Below are 8,344 nucleotides of genomic sequence, written 5' to 3'. Positions count from 1 at the left end.
CTTTCTTTTTTTTTCTGATTTTTCCTCTTACAGATTAGTGTTGAGAGAATTATTTTCAATCTCACCTTTGTCCTTCCAATGTATTATGTATTTCTGAAATTTTAGTATTTATCTTCTGGGTTTCTAGTGACTGTTTTTGTATGGTTTCTAATGTTTCATTTATTTTTTCAGTTTGTTCGTGTATTTTTTTTTTTAATTCTTGTAGAGTTTTTTCTGTGTTTTTCTTGATTTTTTTTTTTTTGTGTGATTTCCTCAAATTTTCAGTCCATGTAAGGTATCTAAATATAATTCTTCTGAATTCTTTATCAGGTAGCTGCAATCACATTTCTTCCTTTGGAAGATTTTCTGGTCATGTATTTAGTCATTTGTTTAAGCCATCTTGTCCTTTTTTGTGTGTGTGTATGTGTGTATGTGTGATTTGAAGTTGTCTGTTATGTACAAGACATTGTAGTGTTACTGTGTTAATTTGTTGATTGTATGCTGATTTGCTTCATTTTGTTTTTTCGTTGTTTTTTACTATATCTAGGCAACAAGATAGGTATGTCCCTCTGGTCACTAGTTTAGCACAAACTAGTGTTTTCCAGTCTTTAGTGTAGAGGGTCTGGATAGTGTGTCTGCCCAGCCTAGTATGCCATTTAGGATCCTTTCCCTTGGCTTCCTGTCATAGTAATTTGAAACTACTACTGATATTTGTATTATTATTTTAAGCACATTGCCTGAATTTCAAATTTTATAAACTTTAGTTACACTAACTCTCCCCGGAAAATATCAATTGTTCAAAGCAAGGAATTCCTGAAGCTCTTCTTAGGAAATTTGACAGGAAAAGACATAAAGAAGAAAAAGGAGATAAGGCAAAATAGAAAGAGTAGAGAAGAAAGAAAAGGAAGAATATAGGATTTTTGAGCATTCTGGGAAAGAGAAATTAATAAAGAATTGACTGGAAAAAGAAATTTTAGGATTTTGAAATGAGTGGGGAAAAGGAGAAGGGCCCTGAATTCATGTTAGGAATTGAGCTTCCAGAGACCAGAACCAAGAGAGGATCCTCTTCAAGGTGGTATGGAATATAGAAAGACATACGATGGGCTAAGTTGGAGTCATTAGGAATAAACAAGACTCACAGAACTCACCTGTACACTGATGTTCATTGTAGCACTATTCACAACAGCTAAAAGGTGGGAACAAATTGAGTGTCCATCAGCAGATGAATGGATATACAGAATGTGGTAATTATTTACAATGGAATATTTCTTACATATAAAGAGTAACTATAATGACTTATTCATTGCAAATACCTTTTTCCAACAACATAAACAGTGGCTATACATGGACCTTGTGATATGGAATACGTAGGAATCAGATTGACTACATCTGTGGAAAGAGGTGATGGAGAAGCTCAGTATCATCAGTCAAAACTAGGCCAGGAACAGACCAAATTTCTCATATGCAGGTTCAAATTGAAGTTGAATTTAGAGACCATCTGAAGAATAGATTTGATATATTGACTGAATGTAGTGATATATTGACTGATATAGTGACTGAAGACTAGATGAGTTGTAGAACATCATATATGAAGAAAGCAAATGGTCATTAAAAAGATAGAAGAGGAAGAGAAAACCAAATTGGATGTCAGCAGACACTCTGAAACTTGCTCTTGAACAGAGAGTAGCTAAAGTGAATGGAATAAATGATGAGATGAAAGAGCTAAACAGAAGATTTCAAAGGGCAGCTTGAGAAGTGAGAGTATTATGATGAAATGTCCAAAGACCTTGAGTTAGAAAATCAAATGGGAAGAATACACTCAATATTTCTCAAACTGAAAGAACTGAAGGAAAAATGGAAGCCTCGAGGTGCAATATTGAAGTATTCTATGGAGAAAATATTGAATGCGCAGGAAGCATCAAAACATGGAAGAAATAAACAGAGTCACTGTAGAGAAAAGAATTGGTCTATGTTCAACTATTTCAGGAGGTAGCATATCATGAAGAACCAATGGTATTGAAAGAAGAAGTCTAAGCTGCCCTTAAGGAGCTGTTGAAAACCAAGGTTCCAGGAATTGACCAAATACCAACTGAGATGTTTCAACAAACACATGCTGCACTGGTGACATTTAATCATCTATGCCAAGAAATTTGGGAGACAGCTACCTGGCCAACTGACTGGAAGAGATCCATATTTGTACCCATTCCAAAGAAAGGTGATCCCACAGAATTTGGAAATTATCAAACAATATCACTAATGTCACACGTGAGTAAAATTTTGCTGAAGATAATTTAAAAATGGCTACAACAGTATATTGACAAGCAACTTCCAGAAATTCAAGCCAGATTCAAAAGAGGACGTGGAATGAAGGATATCATTGCTGATGTTAGACAGATCTTGGATGAAAGCAAAGGATACAAGAAAGATGTTTACTTGTGTTTTGTTGACCATGCAAAGTCATTTGACTGTATAGATCATAACAAATTATGGGCAAAATTGAGAAGAATGGGAATTCCAAAACATTTAATTGTCCTCATGAGGAAACTGTACATAGACCAGGATGCTGTCATTTGAACAGAACAAGGGGATAGTGCATGGTTTAAAATCATGAAGGGTGTGCATCAGGGTTCTATCTTTTCACGATAGTTAATCTGTATGCTGAGCAAATAATCCAGGAAGCTGGACTATGTGAAGAAAATCATGGTGTAGGGATTGGAGGAAGACTCACTAACAACCTGTGATATTCAGATGATACAATCTTCCTTGCTGAAAATGAAGATGACTCGAAGCACTTACTGATGAAGACCAAAGACTATAGTCTTCAGCATGGATTACACCTCATCATAAAGAAAAGGAAAATCCTGACAAGTGGATCAATAAACTGCATCACTATAAATGGAAAAAAGATTGAAGTTGTCAGGGATTTCATTTTACTTGGATCTAAAATCAATACCCATGGAAGCTGTAGTCAAGAAATCAGATGTTGTATGCAAATCTTCTGGAAATGACCTCTTTAAAGTGTTAAGAAGCAAAGGTGTCATGAAGACTAAGGTGAACCTAACCCAAGTCATAATATTATCAGTCACCTCATTGCATGTGAAAGCTGTACAGTGTTTAAGGAAGACAGAAGAAGAGTTGACACCTTTGAATTGTGTTGTTGATGAAAAATACTGAAAATATCATGGGCTGCCAGAAGAAAGAACAAATCTGTCCTGAAAGAAGTGCAGCCAGAATGCTCTTTAAAAGCAACAATGGCCAGATTTCTCACCTGCTTTGGTCATGTAGTCAGTAGGGAGCAGTCCCTGGAGAAGTAGAGCAAGTCTATTAAAGTGCAGGATCAGAGGAAAAAGGGGAAGACCTTCAACGAGATCCATTGACACAGTGGCTCCAATGATGGGCTCAAGCATAACAAGAATAGTGACTTGGCAGCATTTCCTCCTGTTGTTTTAGAGTTGCTATGAGTCAGAATTGACTCAACAGCCCCTAACAAAAATAAATAAATAAATAAATAAGGAGAAATGAATTCCTGATACATGCTGTAACATAGAGGATCCCTGAAAATATTATACTGAGTGAAATAAATCAGTCACAAAAGGACAAATCTGGTATGATCCCACTTACATGAAACATGCAGTTGTATAGGTACCACAACTTAATAGTAATTAGCAAGAGAAGGAGGGAGGGGGAAAAAGAGAAGTCATTGCTTAGAGGCACCATGTTTCTATCAATGGTGATGGAATAATTTGGAAAAGGATTGTAGTAGTGGTTGTATAACATGATGAATATATCAATGTCACTGAATTATACATGTAAAAATTGTTGAATTGGCAAATGTTTTGTTACATATGTTTTTACTACACAAATGCAACACACATAAAAAGAAATGAAAACCTTGAAGATCAAGAAGAAACATCAATTTCACAGGTGCAGAGGTGGTGGCAATGAAGTTAGCAGAGTTCAAGTTTTAATCTGTAGCAGAAATGGGCTAGGATGAGACTATGTAAGGACCTAGAATGATCTCTGTGAGTATCTTGGGACAAATATACTTTGCTGAATAGGCCAGGGCAGGCCATGTGTGAGAATGTTACCAGCTAGGGAAGAACAAGGAGCCCTGGTGACACAATGATTTAATTGGTCAGCTACTAACCACAAGGTCTGCAGTTGAAACCCACCAGCTGCTCCACAGGACAAAAAACCTGATGAATTCACTCCCATAAAGATTTCAGCCTAGAAAACCCTTTAGGGCAATTTTACTCTGTCCTATAGGGTTAAAAAGAATTTGAATCAATGCAACAACAAGGAGCTCTGGTGGTGTAGTGCCTAAGGCATTTGACTGCTAACCAGAAGGTTGGCAGTTCAAACCCACCAGCCACTTTGCAGAAGGAAGACTGGGCATTCTACTTCAGTAAAGATTTACAACCTTAGAAACCCAAAGGGGGTTGCTATGAGTCAGAATTGACTTGATGGCAATGAGTTTGGTTTTTGTTTGTTTGTTGTTTGTTTCTTTAACAACAAAGAAGGACAGAAGCAGGGCAAGTCAACAGGGAAGGTAACAGCACTGATACCCATTGTGGCAGAGTAATTATCCTCATGGATGCTCAAGACTGATCCTTTGATTACAAGGACTATAAGTCTATCCTCCCTTCCAAAATGTCCCTTATGCTACGTTGCATTTCCACCTTATGTCCTTGTACTTCTAGAGCTGAATTTCTTTTAGAATGTCATGAAACACTGACTAAACTCCCAGAAGGAAGAGGCCCTACCCTTCAATCAGTTGAAAAATATGTAACAAACAACACCTCTGTTTGCAGGAAGCATCTCTTTTCAGAACAGTCAGGGTTACTGATTTCACAGCTCCAACTTATCTTTACAGCACCGAGTGTCTACTTTGCATGAAGATGTGTGCTTCTTGTCTAGCTCAGTGTCTGGCACATAGGAGGGGCTCAATAAATAGTTGTTGAATGAATAAATGGAAAATGCTGGATGGAGTATGGAAAGTGAATTTGCTCTGTAAATCTTCACCCAAATCACAATTAAAATAAATAAATAAATAAAAATGCTGGATGGAACATATGAGCTAGCTCCTGTTAAAGGAATTTCAAAATTCCTTTATATTAAAAGCAAGAGAAATAAAAAGAGCTAAACATCTATGGATCTGAGAGAAGAATGGGAGCCTTGATTTTAAGAGGGATTTGATGTAATTGCAACTCCTGCATGGTACAATCAGGTAAGACACTCAGTTGTTACCTGAAATGTTGGAGCTTTGAGTCCACCCAAGTCCTTAGGAGAAATGCCAGGAAATCTAGTTGTGAAAAAATCAGCCATTGAAAACTACAGAGCACAGTTCTACTCTGACACACATGAGATCGCCATGAGTTGGAATCAACTTGGTAGCAACTGGTTTTGATGTAATACTTTTCCTTGAAAGCAGAGTTGAGGGACCCAGACCATGTGTGGTCTTATGGTAGCATTATCCTAGGACTGGCCATATTATATGGTATATAAGTCAGGGTTCCAGTAGAAAACAAATGATATTCTCCCATTGGGTAAATTGAGGAGAGTTTAATAAAGATTATTTACAAGGGATGGGCAAGGTATAGGGAAACCACAGTGGATGAAGTGGAAGCTTGTGGGCTAAAAACAGGGTTGTACCAACTTTAGATCTGAAAGGGCAAGGAGAGTATGGATAGGGACCCTGAGAGAGAGCAGCATGGAGATGGCTTCCTGACAGGGCAGTGACCTTGGTGGAGAGCCTTAACCATACTGCAACAACTCTCAGAAAGGAAGCTGATGGAATGGTTACCCTAACATCACACTACTCCTTCCCTGACACTTCCTATTGGCTGAACCCAAATGGAAGCCAGAAGTTTGTGAAGATTGTTGAGACAGCTCCTACAGGTCAGCCTTCTGGGGTATAGAGCATGCTGGAGAAGGGTGGAACAGGGATCTGGAAAGGTACATGGAAGATATCCAGTGCAGGGGTTATTTAAGGGCTTGGGGAGAATAAAATACAAGGTGGAGTCTTTAAGTTCCTAGGTGTGGTCACCTCTTAAGGCACTAAAGGGAAGTCTGACTGTGGAGTCCAGCATCTCAAGTCAAGGTGTGGTCACATGAGGTATAAATTAGAAAACACACAAGTGTCAAAAAGCATGGCAATGAAACTGACATAGCATGAGCATTGGGTGGGACTAGGGAAGTCAGATTTAAGTGTTAATCATTTAATCTTTATTAATGATCTATAAGACATAAACACCTCAATGAAGTTGGCCAATGTGACTAAATTGTAAGGTGTTACAAACTCTGGCAGAGAAAAACTAATGAAAGACTTGCCAGTAGAAAAATGCCATTGGAGTTAAAAGATAGAATCTGGCCTAATGTGATCTAGCCATCTGGGGGCAGCATGATTCAAAGCACATACATGCACTAGGGGGCAGGAAACAAGAAGGGCAAGTCATGAGCCATCACAACTAAGATAGAGGGCAACATGCTGCAGGAAATGCCAACCAACTGGGAACTTTTGTTAGAAGGAAAACTCTGTGCTAGTTGATTCATTTACAATGTATACACATGTGTAGCTGGGTCATCATGAGCACAGTAATAAAAATAATTTAATTAACCAGGAACTCTCACAGAGCTAAGTCCAAGAAGAAATATATGTGCTAATGAAGGTCTTTCACAAAACCTAAATTAAAAAATCATATCTCTTGGAATACGGATAAAAGCATTGTCTCAAATTTTTCACATACCCTTTAACCTAGAATTCCTTTTCTAGAAATTTATTCTAAAGAAATAACCAGGGCAGAGGGAGTTCCAGTAAGATGGCAGAAAGACCACACAGGCCCTCTTCGACAAAGAAAAGGAGAACCAATTAATACAGATACAGAAGATAATCCTGGACCCATGAGCCTTGAATGGAAGGATATAGAAGTGGACTAAACTCCAACTAGCAGAAGCATTTGCATGAAAACACCAAAAAGGAGACATATGGAGCTGTGGTCTGGCAGCAATCCTGAAAGCACAGACAGCTTGGATATTGCCAAGTGGTGATATGACCTAAGAATTAACCTAAAAATCAGCCCAGCTAGCCAAGGACTGCACAGAGGACTGCTCCAGTGGCTGGTGAATAAAAGGGGAAGCAGTGAAGAGGAAGGTGGGCTGAGCTGTGGATTTTTGCCTGTCCAGAGGGTGCAGCCATTTTGAATGTTTACAAGAAGTTTGACCATTTGGGATATTTTAAACAACAGCATTCTCTCAGATTCCAGGGAGTTAAGAACAGGCTCCACTTGCCAGGAATTGCAAGGACATTCCGGATGTAGATGAGTGGAAAGGTGCAACATTCCCCTTGTTACCCTATACCCCATACCCTCTTGGTGAAGGGAAGTGTGGCCATCCCTCACTCCCACCCATCTTCTGGGCCAGCAGGAATTTCATCCCAGTCTGCAAGCTCAGATGGAGTCTGGGTGCCTTGCTCTGCCCTGTCTTGATTTTTCTTTCTGTTTTCTGTTTGTTTGTTTTTGTCTGTTTTAAAACTACTATTATTACTTTTGTCCTTTTTACTATTATTCTTTATTCTTCCCCTAAGTTCTAGTTTTCAGCTTTTTTTCTTTTTCCTGTTCCTGTTTGCAATTTTTTTTTCTTTCTCATTGTTAACCCCATTCCTAGTTTTTCTTTTTGTGTTTTTCCCATTTTTTAAATTCACTACTCTCCTTCTCTACCTTTTTTCTCTTATTGCCCTCTCCTTAGATATGGCAGCTTTATTTTTCTTTTCTTTTTTTCTTTTTTGGGTTACTCTCCCTGTGTGACAACATGATGTGTGTTCTGTCCATTTGCTTTTACTTTTTTGATGGTTATTCAATTGTCATTTTTGTCTAATTGAGTGGAAGACAACAACAGGGTCCATATAACACAACTACACCCATACCTCCTGCAGCTTCACTTACCGAGTGAGAGCCACCACTTCCTTCTTCATCAATGGGCCAATGATAAAATACCACCAAGAAGAGCCTGACTCACCCATGGCTGCTCTTCACAAACAGTTAACAGAGATCTAAATACAACAACGTCACAATGTCTAACAGACAACAGACCATCACAGTCCACACAAAGAAGAAAGATAAAGTGGTAGAAACAAGAGATCAGAATACAGACCCAGAACACATCCCTGAGGAAGAAGCTGCATTGGAACTCTCTGATAAGGAATTCAAAAGAGTTATATTTAGGTATCTTCAAAAGATTGAGAGACACACAAAGAAAAACACAGGAAAAACCATAGAAGAATTTTGGAAGAATATACAAGAACAAAATGACAAAATAAATGAAAAATTAGAAATGATTCTAAATCTACAGATAGAAATCCAGAAGATTA

This window comes from Orycteropus afer, unplaced genomic scaffold (assembly GCF_000298275.1).
Source record: "Orycteropus afer afer isolate SDZICR_OR568_19922 unplaced genomic scaffold, OryAfe1.0 scaffold00399, whole genome shotgun sequence".
NCBI lineage: Eukaryota > Metazoa > Chordata > Mammalia > Tubulidentata > Orycteropodidae > Orycteropus > Orycteropus afer.
The sequence above is the reverse complement of the archived record's forward strand: the minus strand, read 5'-3'. Positions refer to the sequence as shown.